Here is a 9,052-nt window from a genome sequence, read left to right on the forward strand (position 1 = left end):
TTATTTATTTATTTATTTATTTATTTATTTATTTATTTATTTATTTATTTATTTATTTATTTGACACAGAAGAGAGAGAGCATGAGCAGGGGGAGCTGCAGGAAAAGGGAGAAGCAGGCTCCTCACTAAGTAGGGAGCCCTATGCGGGGCTCGATCCCAGGACCCTGAGATCATGACCTGAGCCAAAGGCAGAGGCTTAACCGACTGAGCCTCCCAGGCGTCCCTCTACGGGCTCTCTGCCCACCTTTCTACTCTAAGTAACAGCCAGTGTCCCCTGCCTCCAAGTCACATGCCGCTCTTCAGGTAGCAGTGATCCCTACAGACTGCACCTGTCTGTCTTCTCTACAGCATGAGCACGTACTACCCCCACATTTCTTCCCCCACCCAGCCTGGAGGCCATTGTACCAAACACAGCTCTTGCACAGGTATTTCTCACGACTTCTTTGCGGGCAGCAAAACTGAAGAACAATAAAGTTGGAAGACCTTTCGAAACTCTTTGACTTCAAACCTGGCCAGAAAGTTACAGAAATCAAGACAGTATTGTATTGGTGAGAGAACAGATCGAAAGAACAGAATAAAGAGCACAGAAATAGAACCACAAAAATATAGGCGGCAATCTTCGATAAAAACACAAAGGCAATTCTTTTTTTTTTTAGATTTTATTTTTTTATGTAATCTCTACCCCCACTATAGGGCTCAAACTCATGACCCAGAGATCAACATCACATGCTCTCTTGACAGAGCCAGCCAGGCACCCCCCCAAAACAAAGGCAATTCAGTGGAGAAAGAATAGTCTTTTCAACCAGCGGTGCTGGTACAACTAGGTATGCACATGCAAAAAACAAAACAAAAATAAGAAGGAAGGAAGGAGACAGAAAGAAAGAGAAAAAGAAAAAAAGGAATCTAGGCACAGACTTTATAACTAGCACAAAAATTAACTCAAAATGCATCACAGACTTAAATGTAAAACACAAAACTATAAAACTTCTAGAAGATAGCAGAGGGGGAAATCTAGGTGAGCTTGGCTTTGGTGATAACTTTTTAGATACAACACCAAAAGCATGATCTGAGAAAGGAAGAAATTGGTAAGTTGGCTTCATTAAAACTAGTAACTCTCACTCTGCAGAAGTCACTACTAAGAGAATGAAAAGACAAGCTTAGCATGGGAGAAAATATTTACAGAACATGTATCTGACAAAGGACTTGTATCCAAAATATACTTAAAGCTCAACAATCAGAAGACAAACAACCCAACCTACAACCCTAAAAAACCCTACCCAGCAACCCTAAAAAATCAGGATAAGATCTAAACAGACACTTCACCACATAAGATACACAGATGGCAAGTAAGCATATGAAAAAATGCTCGACATCATAGGTCATTTGGGAATTGCAAATTAAAACAGTGAGATACCACCATATATCTATTAGAATGGCTAAACTCCAAAAAACCCCGACAATACCAAACGGTATTAAGGACGTGGAGCAAAAGGAACCTTCATTCACTGTTTGTGGAAATGCAGAATGGTACAGCCACTTTGCAAGAGAGTTGGAAGTTTCTTACAAAGTTAAATACAATGTTACATATGATCCAGCAATTGTATTCCAGATATTTACCCAAATGAGTTGAAAACATAAAGCTCGCACATAAATATTTATAGCAACTTTATTCATAATAAAGTTGCCGAAACCTGGAAGCAACCAAGACGTGTGTCAAAAGGGGAATGGATCAGCAAACTGTTATACGCATAAAATGGAATATTATTCAGTGATTTAAAAAAGCTATCAAGCCACAAAAAGGCAGGGAGGAACCTTAAACGCATACTTCTAAGTGAAAGAAGGCAGTCTGAGAGGCTACATACTGTGTGATTCCAACTACATGACAGCCTGGGAAAAGCAAAGCTACAGAGACAGTAACAGGAACAGTGCTGCCTTGGGCTCAGCTGAGACCGGGAGGAGTGACCCCCAGGGCGGTGACACTGCCTTGATGGATACAGGACATCGTGCATTTGTCAAAATCTACAGAATTGTACAGCACAAAGGGTTGAGCCCTAATGTAAACTATGAGCTTCAGTAGATCATGTATCAACATCAGCATCCATTGTAACAACGTGCCACGCTAATGCAAGGTGTTAATAAGGGAAATCGTACTGGGAAGAGGAGGGGGTATATGGGAACTCTGCACAGTGATCTGCTGTGCAGCCCCCCACTGCCCATAAAGTCGCCTCATCCCATTTCAGCATGGCACGCCTCTCCTCTCCTGCACTGAACACCTAGAGAACAATCCCCAGTACCCCACTGTGGTAGAGAAGCAATCACATCCAGCAGGGAGGAATGGGCCCGAGACCCCAGAATCTAAGTGCTTCTTAAACAACTTTGACTTTCCTTGTTTTAGCAGCCTGCTGCACTCTCATTCCCACACGTAGCTGCTATTGTCTTAGGGGATCCCATTGTATGAACTGAGTTTTGTCACCCACAGAGTTTGCAAAATCAATTAGCCTTAGTCAATACACTTTCCTGCTTCTAAAACTGTAAATTGCCCTTCCATTTTTCCTTGCCATTGTGAGTTTGTGCATTTTAAAAAATCTGTTTTAGTCTTGCCTGGGAGGGAATTAAATTAGTTGCTCTAGTTATCGTTATCTTTACTTGTATGTTCACATCTCTGGTAATAAATAGTACAAAGTGCATTTTAATACTTTACAGGAACGATACCACCTTGGGTATAGCGCTTACTTAAAATAAATAAACTTTAAGGATTGGGAAAACAAACAAACTCAAATTGCACTAAATACAATACAGTTTAGTCAAAAGGAATAATTCTCACAAGACCACAAGCATTCTGTAATAACAAAACATTATCGTGAAGGCAGTTACATTCATTTTTCATCAAACAAGCTGACCAAAACCTGGAATCCAGTCTGATCCCTGTTTGTCTCTTTAAGTCATTAATATGAACAATTTCCTTTCCTCTTGAAGAGTCCTGTTAGAGCAAGAGGACCCCACCCGAGGGGAATGCAGACCTGCAAGGGGGGCCTTAAGCTCCCTTCAGATCCCCTATCAGAGCAAAGTGCACAGCTGCTGGGCATTCTGGTGGTTGCTCCATGAACAGAGCTGCTCGGCATGAGGATCAGGGAGCTCTTCTGCTTTCAGCAGGCACGGGATGTCCCACCCAGCCTCATTCCATAGTAATGCCGACACACTCGGCAAACGTGTGATCGCCCCCACCGCGGGCAGCAAGGACGTCACAGTCACCTGGTGTCCCGTGATCAGACATTCAGTGCCCAGGAGAAGGGGCCCCGAAAGAGAGTATCTACAGAAAATATACAGGAATTGTAACTGAATTCTCCCATATGACATGCTCCTATGTGAGAATTTTAAAAGTAGACAATGAAAGGAAAACACTGAACTGTGATCCCTCATTGAAATTTTAAGGATTACAAAAAAGCTTAGAAAATCTACCCCTTCTCCACACAATTATTATTATCTGTGCTTCCAAATGTTACCCAGGAAAATCACTTCTCTGATAAAGCCTGGCTTAAAAAAAAAAAAAAAAAAAATTGGGCGCCTGGGTGGCTCAGTTGGTTAAGCGACGGCCTTCGGCTCAGGCCATGATCCTGGAGTCCCCACATCAGCTCGGGTTCTGCTTCTCCCTCTGACCCTCCCCCCTCTCGTGCTCTCGCTCTCATTCTCTCTCAAAATAAATAAAATCTTAAAAAAAAAAACCCACCTAAAATTAAAATAAAAAGGGAACTCTAAACTTTGCAATCTCTGAATTTGGGCATAATATAAACCATGCGATACGAATTTCTGAAATCTTTCTCCTGCCAGTGTTGCATCTACAATGGCTGATCGGGTGGTCGTTACTTTCTTGCATTTTCTGTATAACATCATTCATGATCGACACCAAAGTCAAAATTCATGCAGATCACTTAGTTTGCTGACAGTACTTAAAGATGTTAGAACATGTAATGGGAAAAGGATCCCTATTATAACAATAAATTCAAAAAACAAAAACTTAAGAAATGTGGAGGGTCTCTACTGGGAATTTTTTTTAAAAACCGCTGCCTTATAAGAAGGAAGCCTTTGGGCGCCTGGGTGGCTCAGTTGGTTAAGCGACTGCCTTCGGATCCGGTCATGATCCTGGAGTCTCGGGATCGAGTCCCGCATCGGGCTCCCTGCTCAGCAGGGAGTCTGCTTCTCCCTCTGACCCTCCCCATCTCTCATGTGCTCTCTCTCTCTCATTCTCTCTCTCAAATAAATAAATAAAATCTTTAAAAAAAAAAAAAGGAAGCCTTTAATAAATAGAAATATATGCCTTGCTCTTAATCTAGCAATTCAATGTAATCCAAATATAAACACAGAAAAATAGTGGAGGGAATGAAGGAGGGAGATAATAGAATGATATTAATGTTCATCTGGAAAAACAAACACATACTAATCAGAAAAGCACTGTTAGAGAGCAGTGATGAGGACGAGACTTACAAGATACTAAAAATATAGCTTATAAAATAAGATGAAAAAGAGGGAGGCAAACCACAGGAGGCTCTTAACTCTAGGAAACAAACTGAGGGTTGCTGGAGGGGAGGTCGGTGGGGGGATGGGGTAACTGGGTGATGTAATGAGCACTGGGTCTTATACTCAACTGATGAATCACTGAATTCTACCCCTGAAACTAATAATAATACACTTTATATTAGGTAACTTGAAGCTAAATAAAAAAAATAAAAATTTAAAGAATTTTAAAAAATGTATTTTAAAGCTACGATGATCACAACACATTAGTCCTGGAGAAGAAATGGACCAACAGGAGGAAGTGGAGTCCACCTGCCCCCACTCCTCGCTGCCGGCCTAGAATCACCGCGCCCTGTGGCCTGGCTGGCTAGGGTCATCCAGGGTCGACTTGTTACAGTTACAGTTTGGTCTGCCCGACTTGTATCAGCCGCCTGGCCTCCTGCCTCCTGGTGGGGTCCTTGAAGTCACCACGATCTCACTGATCTAACTTCATCAGTCCAGGACTGTATAGACTTTCCTGTGATTAGGAAAATTCAGTTACAATTACTTTATATCTTCTATAGATAAAGCTTATCTTTCCTTGCAATATGTATTTACAAGTGAGATAAAATCATTCGGGGGACGCCTGGGGGGCTCAGCCGGTGAGGCGTCTGCCTTCCGCTCAGGTCATGATCCAGGACCAAGCCCCACTGGGTCTCCCTGCTCAGCGGGGGGCCTGCTTCTCCCTCTCCCTCTGCCGCTCCCCCTGCTTGTGCTCTCTTGCTCTCTCTCTCTGTCAAATAAATAAATAAAATCTTAAAAAAAAAGATAAAATCATTCAGACTGACTTTTTAAAGCTGAAGAGCCAAATATGTCACTATATTTATGCGAACCCTTAATGAATATTTAGGGTAATGTTTTCTTGATAAAAAGCAAATACTAAAGGCAATGCAAAATAACACAACTAGTTTGGAAATCAGTTTGGCAGTTTTCTTGTAACGTTAAAGTTCACTTACCACCCAACTCAGCAATACCGCCCCTAAGTATACTTACCCAAGAGAAGTGAAAGCATATTTTCAGACAAAGACTAGACCCAACCCAAATGTCTATTAACTGGCAAGTGAATTTGCTATACCCACACACTGAAATTCTACCCGTCAATAAGAGGAAGAATTACACATGCAACAACACAGCAGTACACAGCAGGACCTCCAAAGCATCGTTGTCAATAAAAAAAAAGTGATTCCATGAAATTCTAGATAAGTAAACTAAAGTGACCTATAGTGAGAGAAAGCAAACTGATGTTTGCCAGTGGTCTGAAAATGGACGGACTGACTTAGAGGAGCATGGAGGGACATTTCTAGGCTATGAAAACACTGTGTGGATAGTTCTATGGCCGTTGATTTGTCAAAGCTCATTAAACTGTACTCTTAAAATTGCTGAGTTTTATCGTATATCTCAGTCGAGCCGATTAGAACAACAGCACCAGGAACAGGCCACCACCTATGCCGGCAATTTCTCTGGGCAGCACGTCCTAGCTGGGGTTTGCGTGGCTTCTGGTTGCACCAAATGTGAGTCTCGTCCCTGCACACATTCTAGGAGTTACCAGAACACCCTGTTCGGAAAGCTGACCTTGAGCCGAGTGACAGGAAATGGCACCACAGCGAGAGGTTCGTTTCCATGCTGAAAAGGTCACTTTCTGTATTCATTTTAGTAGCTGGGTATTTATTCAAGCAATGTTCCGCTATTTGCTTCTCTTCCTCAGGGCTTCAATTAGTGAAGAACGTCGGACGTAAGAGAAAAATCCCTGAAAAATCCTAACAGGACAAAAACAAAATCTGAAGCTAGTAGCTCTGTTTGTTTGGAGAAAACTGAGAGTTGCCCACTCTGCAACTGCTGGGTAGATCCCCCCGCCCCGCAGAGCAGAGATCTAAACCCCTCCCCGAGGACAGCTCCCATTCTCTCCCACCTGTTCTCCTGGCTCATCCCGCACAGCCAGCGCCTGCTCCCCGCTCTCCGGGGGCCGCTCCCGCACCCGGGCCTGCAGCTCCTCGGGCAGGAGGGTCAGGAACTGCTCCCCCACCAGCAGCTCCACGATCTGCTCCTTGCTGTGCGTCTCGGGCCGCCGCCAGCGTCGGCAGAGCTCCCCGAGCCCGGTGCGACTCTGAGCCTCGAGGGGTCCAGGTGTCTCTGGAGAGCAAAACTGAAGCACCTGCAAAAGATCTCCCTGGTACGCGGTTTCTCCCTTCGAAAGCTGGAGTCTCCTTTCCAAGTATGTTCATCTTGCTCCACCTTCAGGTCACCAGCCCCACCGCGTCCTCTGGAACTTGGAGGGTCCAAGGTCCAGCTTCGCTTGCTTCGTGGTCTGCTGGACTGAAATAACCCGACAGAGCGTATTACACGCTCTCCGTTGAGAGATTCCCCTCGAGGTTCTTCAGGGTGGCAAAGAAGTAGGAAACCCCACGAAGAGCAGGACAACCTAGATGCCAGACACGTTCTGACTCACGAAACAGTAAGGGAATACTATTAGGGGGAAAAATGCTAAAATTATTTACACGCCACCGAAAGACAATTTCCACAGTTGTCCATAAGCAAAGAAAACTTAAGAGACAAGAGATCACCAACTCGAATTCCCAGGTAATGAAAGATCCTCGCTTTTCCTGCTCCCAGCGAACGGGCGGCCCCTTCCTCTGTGACTGACAACACGCAGTTAGGGGCTCACCTCCTGCTGCGCGCTGACCAGGCAACGTTACTAATCGTTTACACGTCCGTCTCCACCCATGGAGCCAGGTCCCCGTCTCTACGTCACAGTTACACTGATTAGTCCCTCAGGGTTTCTGAAGCGCGGCTGATACCCAGCAGGGCCCCGCGCTCGCCAGGCAATGGAAATGGACAGGAGGCCTCGTGGGGGTCCCAGAAAGGCTTCACGGGGACTTTGCTCCGCGCAACGAGGCCGCCGGAAGGAAGGAATTCTCGGGCTGGCTCCCCGAGGGGCGGTCACGGAGGGTTTTTTACGGAAACGTAGGTGGGGAAAGGGTTTAGTACAAGCAGGTGGAGGCGGGGGTGTATCCGCACCTGCGCGCGTAAAGATCGCGCTCCTTCCCCCGTGGCAGGTCCACTTAACACGTTAAATCTGCACCCCAGGGGTGACTTCTAACGTCCCCAGGAGGGCGGAGTCCGCCGAAGGTCAGCGCTGGGGTCCGCCCGGGGCAGACTGGTTTGGTCCGGTGCTCGCCAGCTCAGGGGCCCGCACCCTCCCCCCGCATCCCTGCAGGGCACGCGACTCGGGACGCACAGAGGTTTGTTTCGTGCTAACGGAGACAGCTGCGCAAGGCTGGGTTTTGCGCTCGGGGTCGAGAGGACCCGAGTCCAGTCCCTGCTCCCTTCCACCAACGTCCTCTTCATGTCACAACCAGTCAGGATGAACGGCTAAAAACACAAATACTCTGTAATTCCGAGTAACTCCAGGGCTCCGAAAAGGAAATCACAGGAAGGTCCCGAGTTCAAACGTCTTCCTGCGATTCTTCGCGCCCCGCGCAGCGCGCGTGGCCCCGCGGGAGCTCCCGCGGCCAGCCTGGAGGAGGCGGCGTGCGCGGGGCCGCGGGGAGGCCGCGCTCCGAGCCGAAGGGCGCGCCTGAGGGGCCCAATCAGGCTGGGGCGCCCCCGCCAGCCCCCCCCCGCAGGCTCGCTCACCCCTCTCTCCGCCCCCTCCGGGCACCCCCCTGCCGGCTCCCTCTCCCCTCCCCCCCCCCCCCCGCAGGCTCGCTCTCCCCTCCCTCCGCCCCCTCCGGCCCCCACCCCTGCAGGTTCACCGCCCCCTCTGAGGGCTGGGCAGGCCTCCCCCGGAAGCCGGGGCCGCGCGCGCCGCGGGAGCGGAAGTAAAGGTGGGCTCCCACGGACCTTGAAGAGGCGGGTCCTAGAGCAGCCGGCGGGGGAAACCAAGGTCTCTCTGGAGGGCTCTCTAGGACGCGGGCGGTCTCGCGCTCTCGGTGGTGCCCCAGTCTCCGTGGGCCGCCCCCAGAGGGCTTCCAGGCTGTCCAGCTGGAACACTGTGCCCGTCCTTCCAGGGTTAAGTTCGCTTCTCCCACCAACACTACCCATAGCACCTGCAGACCCCTTTCTTTGTGCTGGGAAGAGGTGTGCACGTTGCACACATTAGCTCATTTGATCCTGGAAATAAGGCACGAGGTTAAACGGTTTACTGATAGTCAAAGAACTTTAAACTCTGTGGTGGCCTTTTGCCACAGATCTTCACGATTTTACTGAGCTGCAGGGCTTTCGCCCCACCCCTATGATACCCAAATTCCATGGTGTGACACCTTTGAAAAGCCATCACTTGATTGTCTAACTCCCTATTCCACAACCTCTCTAGACTCACCTGGGCTCTAAAATCTGAACAAATGTTAATTGCTTCCCCTAACTGTAAGTAGATGAAGCAATGGATGAGACTCCCAGAAAAGGCTTTTGTAGAATTTTGAAACTTGTAAGAGAGGAAAAAAGAATTTCCCCCCTGCCCTTCTAAGTTCTTGGCTGGGGTCCCGGTAACAAAAGAGATGAATGA

The 9,052-nt window shown here is 47.4% G+C and overlaps 1 long non-coding RNA gene across 2 annotated transcripts in view; it reads right to left on the reverse strand.

Moving 5' to 3' along the window:
- The window catches only part of LOC117997542, a 13,264-nt gene extending 5,126 nt beyond the window's left edge, over positions 1 to 8,138 (reverse strand). For both annotated transcript variants that reach the window (XR_004675846.1, XR_004675845.1), the window contains exons 1-2: positions 6,461 to 8,138; positions 6,124 to 6,308 (exon numbers count right to left, since the gene is read on the reverse strand). This is a non-coding gene — a long non-coding RNA (uncharacterized LOC117997542). The remainder of the gene's footprint in view (positions 1 to 6,123; positions 6,309 to 6,460) is intronic.
- Positions 8,139 to 9,052: the final 914 nt, after the last annotated feature.

This window comes from Mirounga leonina, unplaced genomic scaffold, assembly GCF_011800145.1.
Source record: "Mirounga leonina isolate KUSES-001 unplaced genomic scaffold, KU_Mleo_1.0 Mir_366, whole genome shotgun sequence".
In the NCBI taxonomy this organism is placed as follows: domain Eukaryota; kingdom Metazoa; phylum Chordata; class Mammalia; order Carnivora; family Phocidae; genus Mirounga; species Mirounga leonina.